Source organism: Thalia democratica, unplaced genomic scaffold, assembly GCF_965202585.1.
Source record: "Thalia democratica unplaced genomic scaffold, ktThaDemo2.hap1.1 HAP1_SCAFFOLD_770, whole genome shotgun sequence".
Classification (NCBI taxonomy): domain Eukaryota; kingdom Metazoa; phylum Chordata; class Thaliacea; order Salpida; family Salpidae; genus Thalia; species Thalia democratica.
This window is the reverse complement of record NW_028139742.1, coordinates 12,590-22,139: the sequence shown is the minus strand read 5'-3', so window position 1 is coordinate 22,139 and position 9,550 is coordinate 12,590. Positions and strand designations below refer to the sequence as shown.

The 9,550-nt window shown below is 26.5% G+C and overlaps 1 long non-coding RNA gene across 1 annotated transcript; it reads left to right on the top strand.

The window, feature by feature from the left end:
- The first annotated feature begins 3,403 nt into the window (after positions 1-3,403).
- On the top strand, positions 3,404-3,902 carry LOC145847000 (uncharacterized). The gene is made up of 3 exons (XR_014370995.1): positions 3,404-3,499; positions 3,566-3,742; positions 3,808-3,902. It is a non-coding gene; the product is annotated as an uncharacterized LOC145847000 (long non-coding RNA).
- Positions 3,903-9,550: the final 5,648 nt, after the last annotated feature.

Sequence of the window (9,550 nt, the reverse complement as noted above, 5' to 3'; positions counted from 1 at the left end):
CAAACTATGAAAAATAAAAAAAATAAAAATTAAATGCTAAAATTAAATTGGATTGGTGTGGAAAAAGACCTTTTGGTCATCAATAAATAACCACCAAGTGTATATGTGTGCAATGTATAACGGCCATGTATAAATTTTATTATTTCAATAAGTTTTTAGTGGTAGTTTAATTTAACAGTTAATACAACTGTTGTTTATAAAAAAAAAGAAGATTATAAAATAGAACACTGCAATTTTCAATTACAGTAACCTCTCGCTTATTTATGCACATTGTGTCCACAGAAAAAGTGCGTAGAGATGAGAGGTACCAAATATACTTACTATAATGGCTATTTTTTGATATTACTTCTAGTTAAAAGTAGACTGGGGTCTTTTCCACTTTTAACAATTTGTTTACTGTATTTAAAAATATGAAAACGAAAGATCAAACTCTACGTATATTAAAAAAAAGATATAAATTTATATAAAATAATAAAACATTTAGAAAATGTTTACTAATTTTAATAATAAGTAGATTTTATCTTTATTTATATGTTTCTTATTTAATACTTAACATTTATATTCTATTCTACTTAGCAAATTCAACTAATAATTAAGGCCATAGGGGGGGGGTAGGCCATGTTTTTTACAAGTTGATCTTATTTTATAGAGTTTTTACTAAGCTTCAAGTTGCTTTTTACCGTTTTTAAAAATTAGAATTAGTTTTTGAGATATGACCGGCCAAAGTCCGGCCGCATAACAGGTTCCTTATGGGGAAGGAAAAACTTAAACGGCGAAAAAAGACTAATGCATTCAAAATCTATCTCCTCCTTCATTTTTTAAGCAATCTTCTTTAAACTTTTAGTCTATTCTTTATACAACAACAAAAAAACGTTATTTGTGACTTAAAAAAATTTCAAGTAAAAATCCCTTTTTATTGGAAAAAAAAAATTTTTTGATAAAAAATCACTTTTTTTTATTTATTTTTGTCATAAAATTTTTATTTTTTAAAATCATTAAAATTCACAAATAACGTTTTTTTCTCATAATGTAAGGAACATTTCCTGAAAATTTGAAGAAGATTGCTTGAAAAATGAAGAAGAAGATAGATTTTAAAGCCCGTTTTTAAAAACTCGAGAAAAACAGCTTTAAAGTTACCCTTTATATACCCTTTATAAAGACAACCCTTTATATAACCGGTCATAAAAAAAAAGTTACTTAATATTTTTAAAATCTAAAAAAAGCATCTGAAAGATTATGAAATTTACTATAATATAAGTCTGTATGTTATTTTTGGTCAAAAAATAGCTTCTACCCCCCTATGGCCTTAAGCATTTGTTTACAATTATAAAATGGTGTGGTGTCTATAATAAAATTTGTTTCTATAGCCTTTTACAAAAATATGAATTTGGTGCTGTAATGGATTTCTTATTTTGAACAAAAATGTATAAAACATAAGAAAAATGTTTAGTAAAAATTGTTTATGTTGCTTCAACGTTTTAATTAGACCTTTGCCCACATAAGATTTGTGTTAAGTGTAAGCTCTGTATTTATTAAGTGTCACTGCTACTTTTTTATTAACAAGAAGTTAGCAGTATGAAAGTATAAGTATAAAAGCGTATTACATAATTTTTTAGAGCAATTTTCTTGCAAACGTTTAAGTACTTTTTATTTATTTTTAAGATCTAAAAATTTACTTATGACTTCTTCAGAGTCTAAACTTGCGGTAGGATGTATTTTTGACGATTTAAAGATTTTTAGTAATTATAAAAACACTTAAAAAAAAAAACAACTCATACAACTGATTTGCGTAGGCTAATCGAATGAATTTTGGTTTTTGCAATTTTCTTGCAAACTTTCAAGTACTTTATATTTATTTTTAAGATCTAAAAATTTACTTATGGCTTCTTCAGAGTCTAAACTTGCGGTAGGATGTATTTTTGACGATTTAAAGATTTTTAGTAATTATAAAAACACTTAAAAAAAAAAAAACAACTCATACAACTGATTTGCGTAGGCTAATCGAATGAATTTTGGTTTTTGCAATTTTCTTGCAAACTTTCAAGTACTTTATATTTATTTTTAATATCTAAAAATTTACTTATGGCTTCTTCAGAGTCTAAACTTGCGGTAGGATGTATTTTTGACGAATTAAAGATTTTTAGTAATTATAAAAACACTTAAAAAAAAAACAACTCATACAACTGATTTGCGTAGGCTAATCGAATGAATTTTGGTTTTTGCAATTTTCTTGCAAACTTTCAAGTACTTTTTATTTATTTTTTTTTATTTTTATACAGGTTTCAAACTATCTTAGTCATCTGGACATATGTACAAAAACGTAGCTCTCGACGACCAAAATCCTTTTAATGGTAAAAAAATACTCAATCATTACATTTTAAGTAAGTTCTTATCAAGTAATAAACTTTGTTTAAAACTTTGCTGTATATACACTAATATCATTTTAATAATCACTAGTGCTTAAAATTTATAATAAAACATACGATTGTTATAAAATTTACGGAATTGTAACAGGATTTCACGTTGCACTCGATTGTTGTTTAGATCTGATGAAAAGTTTTGAGCTAAAATCATAGTTCATTCTAGCGTTTCAGAGAAAGCTCTCATGGTCACGTGTTTTACTGATGCAACATTATTACAGTTAAGATAAGGAGAAAATTAAGTGCAGACTAGAAATTACTGATGTAATGTTGCAATCTTTTTGATGTAATCACAGTTTCAATTACTGATGTAACGTTAAAATTTGTTTAATTAGGTATTTGTCTTCTATATATTGTATATGCATGAAGCATAAGAGAAGCATTGATATAAAGCAAAAAAAAATTATGGCTGTCAAATATGCCGTTAATAAATTCGGAAACACTGAGATATTAAAATAAATAAACAACTTTTAATAACTTTAATTTTAGGAGAACAAAGTATAGACAAGATAGCTACTGTTACTTTATAATAATGTTTTCATTTTTACAGGCTAGTTAGTAATTATTTCTTAAATCTCAGGCTAGATTTATTGACTTTGTTAAATAGTAAAATCTTTTTTGGTTGTAATTTTAAGGCATATAACTTCTATATCGTATATAGAATATATATTATAGAATATTCGTATATTCTATAACATATTTACGATTTTTCAGAGATACGAACACATACGCCGAGTTATGGTTTCGTATACTTAAACACCAAATACTTAAGAAAAAAACTCGGCTTAAACCAAGTGAATTTGTTAGGATTCTTTATGAAGATATGAAAGGAAGGTACGTCAATAAATAATACAAACTTGACATAAATAAAGTTTTATCATTATTAAAAAAACAGATATTTCATGTACATGATGAGAAACCAGATGGACTTTGTGGACCTTGAGGAGTGTACTGGGAGAGATGGAACTTTGACATTAAAGGAGGTTTGGAACCGAGCAAAACAACTACCAGATCAAAAAAACAAAAAACAAAGTTCTAAATATTTTGCTCCGCCCAAAAAACTTGAAATAACTTCAAAGGTTCACAGAATATGTTTTGGTATAGAAAAAAAAGTGTTAAAAGTTTGTTAACTCTTGTTGTTTTAGGTATCAGGCATTTCAAAGTTGATAGAGAAAGGTAAAGGTAAAAAATCAACAAATTACGACAAAAAAAAAACAAGTGATTTTGACTTACCAGTCACGAAAGAAAAGAATAAAAAACGAAAAAGTAGTAGCGTAATAACAACGTTTGTACGGAACAAACCTAAATATGCTGAACAACAAGTAAGTAAAACAATTATTTTAGTATTTTTCAAATATAAAATGAAACAACGGCAATCAATTTGTAGGTGTATTATTTGTGGGATACCGAACCACTTAGAAATGCATATACTATTGTTACACACGCAAGAAGGATTAATACAGGAGCTAGTACGTATATTACCCACTGGGACTTCTATACTCTGAACAGTAGATCAGTCGGAAAGCTTTCAAATAGTGTATGTTGTTTTTAACTAAGACTAAATAGTTTCTAGCAAAAATCAAACCAATTATAACTTTACACAGGTCATATACGGTTACTTCTTAAATCTATTAAATATAACGAAAGCTAATGATATACTACTTTTGAATGACCAAAATCAAAGACTTGATTTGGAAAAGCTGTATAATGGAATGAAAGTACATCATAGTTTCATAAAAATTGTGAGTTATCATGTATATTATTTCTTAACACTAATACGTATTCAAAACAAAATGATAATATGTTCTCAGATTGTTGAAAGCGAGTCATTTTTTGGATTTTGTCATGTTAAAGCCAACAACCATTGGATTGCAGTAGTTAGTAATTTTTTGTACATAGAATCTAATAGTTTTTAATTTAAACCAACTATGAAAATTTTTGATATGACACAAAATATGATACAAAATAATGAAAATTCATGATTAGCTTAAAAAGTTATTTAGTTGTAGTACAAATTTGTATACTAATACTTTGTATTCAGTGTTACTTGTTTAAAACTTGTTAAAGTCTAGTATAGTATAAAAGTAACTCACACTGCACAAGCTATTTTTTCAAAAAGGTAAGATAAAAAAGATTTAAATTAAAGTGAAGAAAGTTTACCACTCTTTTCAGCGAGTTTATACTTCAATTTTAATGAGTCAAGTTATTTTATTAGAGGCCATTTTTAAGGCATTATATCATTGAAAAAAGCTTTATCCGTCTTTAATCTGAGTAAAGTTTGATAACATCGTAGATTGGGTTTGGTGTAGTGTAATAGCTACAAAAAAAACTTGTTGAAAGTTTATATTTCTATAGTAAAAAAATTTTTTTTTTGAAAAAAAAGGATTGATTTATAGTTATATTAATGGTCAAGTTGTAAAAAAATAGTCTCGTTTTTTAGTTCAAAGTAAAAACGAATATCATTATTTTTGATTCATTGAAAGATTCAAAGGGTGAAATACAACAGTGCGAGACTTTTTTAAAATATATGAAGTAAGTTTTGTGTAGTAATTAGACTGATTAATGAATTTTAAATTTACTAATATACATATATAATTTAATTTACGTTGTACTGCAGCTATTTAAAACTTCAAGTATTTGTTTCTTTATCAACAAAAAATAGTTTTTTATTGTATGTAATGTGGTTATATTTTTAAAAAGAATTTTAAAAATTATTTTTATAATAAAGTTGTACTAAGATTTAAATATAACAGTGACATGTTTCGTTTTGAAATATAATACTACTATTGTGTTGCATGTAAAATATGTTACATTTTTTGTCTACTAACAATAGTTTTAGTAGTTACGATTTCGTTTTGCGATAATATTTTTTTTATGGTAGTTCTAAAATGTCTTTGTATTTAGAACGCACGTTAGAAAAAACGAAGAGTTGTTAAAAAAGGTGAACACTTTCAAAGCCGTATCGATAAAACATAACAAGCAAACAGACGGAATAAGCTGTGGAGTTTATGTCATTGAGGTATTACTGATAAATTTATTAAAATACTAGTAAAGAGATAAGTTTATGACTGCGTTTGATATATTTTGGTGAATTAATAAGCTTCGTTTAGTAATAACTAATCTTTTTAGGCTGGTGAAAAAATAATTGAATCTTATCCGTGGCTTCCCAAATCGATACAGCTAACAACTAATTGTAACGAATGTTATGAAAAAAGATTAAAAGTGGCAGCTAAGTTGATAAATGATGGAGGTAAATATAATCTTTACTACGACCGTTAAATGTATAAAACTGTTAATTTAGTTTTAATTATTAGCCCAACTAAGGTACTTAAATCGTCAAAAACAAAACTTATATGAGTTAATCTGGTTAAATTTTCAGTTATAAAAACGACTATCTGCTACATATGCATGCTCAAGACTCCACATTCCACAACATACGAATTTAAAAGAAGATGATTATATATGGGTTAGTTCATTGTTTTATGTATAATATAGATTTTCGCTGTAATATACAAACTAATATAAAAACCTAATTGTTTAACGTATCCTATCTTAGGTACAATGCGATAATTGCCAAAAGTGGTATCATAGTTGCTGTATTGACAATTTGCCTAAAGATATAGAAAATGTGAATTGGAATTGCGCATCATGTTCTTACTTGGGGTATATTGATAATTCACACGAGGAAAGTATGTAGCCACTGCATTTACTTTTCTGTTTCTATTTTCTGTTCATTTATATTAAGCTAGGTTTTAATATAATTCACTTTTTTTTCAATGTAAACAGGTTCATTTTTAAGTCTAATTATTTTTAGATAATTTTTCTTATTATTAGTTTAATAAATATCTAATTCAAGTGAAACAAAAAACAAAATCAATAAATAAAACAATAATATTGAACTTTATATATTACAAATAATTACTTAAGTTTAAAAGTAATTATATTGTCGTATATTTTTATCTAAACTTTACTTTTATTTCGATATTTCTGCTTTCTGTACACAAAGTTCGATCTTCTTTTAAGCTTTATGTCTTAGCTGTTTTCTTTCATTCTTTTTAAAAAACTTCAACAAATTAATCTTAAATTTAACATTATATTTTTTTTACAAAACTATATTAATTCCAACCCAAAGCAAACTTGAATATGTTTTCTCAAGTGATTAACTCTATATAAGCGTTCATTTAAATTTGATTTCACCAAATAAAAATTCAATCGATTACCCTCAGTTGTATGAGTTGTTTTTTTTTTAAGTGTTTTTATAATTACTAAAAATCTTTAAATCGTCAAAAATACATCCTACCGCAAGTTTAGACTCTGAAGAAGCCATAAGTAAATTTTTAGATCTTAAAAATTAATATTAAGTACTTGAAAGTTTGCAAGAAAATTGCAAAAACCAAAATTCATTCGATTAGCCTACGCAAATCAGTTGTATGAGTTGTTTTTTTTTTAAAGTGTTTTTATAATTACTAAAAATCTTTAATTCGTCAAAAATACATCCTACCGCAAGTTTAGACTCTGAAGAAGCCATAAGTAAATTTTTAGATCTTAAAAATAAATATAAAGTACTTGAAAGTTTGCAAGAAAATTGCAAAAACCAAAATTCATTCGATTAGCCTACGCAAATCAGTTGTATGAGTTGTTTTTTTTTTTTAAGTGTTTTTATAATTACTAAAAATCTTTAAATTGTCAAAAATACATCCTACCGCAAGTTTAGACTCTGAAGAAGCCATAAGTAAATTTTTAGATCTTAAAAATAAATATAAAGTACTTGAAAGTTTGCAAGAAAATTGCAAAAACCAAAATTCATTCGATTAGCCTACGCAAATCAGTTGTATGAGTTGTTTTTTTTTTTAAAGTGTTTTTATAATTACTAAAAATCTTTAATTCGTCAAAAATACATCCTACCGCAAGTTTAGACTCTGAAGAAGCCATAAGTAAATTTTTAGATCTTAAAAATAAATATAAAGTACTTGAAAGTTTGCAAGAAAATTGCAAAAACCAAATTCATTCGATTAGCCTACGCAAATCAGTTGTATGAGTTGTTTTTTTTTTTTAAGTGTTTTTATAATTACTAAAAATCTTTAAATCGTCAAAAATACATCCTACCGCAAGTTTAGACTCTGAAGAAGCCATAAGTAAATTTTTAGATATTAAAAATAAATATAAAGTACTTGAAAGTTTGCAAGAAAATTGCAAAAACCAAAATTCATTCGATTAGCCTACGCAAATCAGTTGTATGAGTTGTTTTTGTTTTTAAGTGTTTTTATAATTACTAAAAATCTTTAAATCGTCAAAAATACATCCTACCGCAAGTTTAGACTCTGAAGAAGCCATAAGTAAATTTTTAGATCTTAAAAATAAATATAAAGTACTTGAAAGTTTGCAAGAAAATTGCAAAAACCAAAATTCATTCGATTAGCCTACGCAAATCAGTTGTATGAGTTGTTTTTTTTTTTAAGTGTTTTTATAATTACTAAAAATCTTTAAATCGTCAAAAATACATCTTACCGCAAGTTTAGACTCTGAAGAAGTCATAAGTATTTTAGATCTTAAAATAAATAAAAAGTACTTAAACGTTTGCAAGAAAATTGCTCTAAAAAATTATGTAATACGCTTTTATACTTATACTTTCATACTGCTAACTTCTTGTTAATACTTTTTTTGAGGAAGTTTCATTAGATTTCATTTTAGATGTTTACTCATATATAGGGCAAGAGTGCTGTATAATTTATTTGTGCTTTAAACTCTCATCATACTTTCATTATTTAACAGTCATACTTCTTTCAGAATTTTAATTTAATCTCTTATTGTTAACGAAAACTTCTGATATACTGATGTATAACTAAATTTTTATCAAGTAGTCAAAGAACATAAGTTTACAAAGTCTAAATATATAGAGAGGTGAGTTAGCATTTAAAAAAATATTTTAATCAAAAATATACAATAAACCTAATTTGTGAAATATTAAAAAAATCAAAATTTTATTTTTTGAAATTTTTAGATTCTAAAATGCGTAACTAAACGAGAGTGCGTAACGTCACGAGTGCGTAAAGATGCGAATGTTACTGTACCTAATTACTTACCCTTAGTTTATCTTTCATGTTAGTTTTTTTGTTTATTTGTATATCAATTACTATTATTCTCTTACCAAATTAAAACTTACAATTAAAAAACTTCCCCAACAGTAAACATAAAGGTTTGATCATACTGTAACGCCTCTGGCTAAAAATTAAATTTAGCAAAGAGTTTTCTCTAATTAGGGGTTTTTTATTAATTTGTTAACTTTGCCGCCTTTAGTTTTGAAATGATTAGATTTGAAAAAGCTCAAGCTGAACTTCCTGGTGCTAAATTGTGAGTATTGTCATTAATCTATTATTTTCTAGTTCTGTCTCTTAAATTGAAATTTCTAAATAGTTAAATTGAAGTTAATTTTACTGTGGTTTGCATAAATTTGAATAAACTCTGCTGTTGATAAAATAAAATTGTAGTTAATTGTACTTTTGATTTTGCATAAATTTAAATAACTAAACTTTGGTGTTAATAGATCATTATATTGAAATTATCTGTAAATTGGTTATATAAAATTGAATAATAAGCTTTGTTGTGGATAATTAATAAGAAGCAAGCTGCTTTTGGTGCTCTTAATAATCTCTGAAATTTACAAATCAAATTTAATTAATTTAAATATCTAAATATCTAAATATCTAAAATATCTAAATATCTAAAATATCTAAATTTAATTAATAACTAGTGGGCCATACCTAACTATTATATAGTATATAGTGGGTATAGCATAATGAGTAATAGAGCCAAGCCCACCAAAAAGGATAGTATGTTCTCTAAAGAGAACATACATCATACCTTAGACAGGTCAACACCCGAAACTCGCTGTAGCCAGCGAAACATTGACAGAGGAATCAATAAAAGGGGTGTTGACCCCACACTCTTCGCGCCGTAGCCAACCTGGTCCATCAGACCAACCACAAGCAACGTGCGAAAGATATGGTGACCCGGACGTGATTGAACACGCGTTAATTGATACACAAGGTATAGAAATCAGTGCCGAGATTGACATGAACATAGGGGGGTATCAGTCAGGAAATAACCAAAAGAGGAAGAACCCCAGGCAG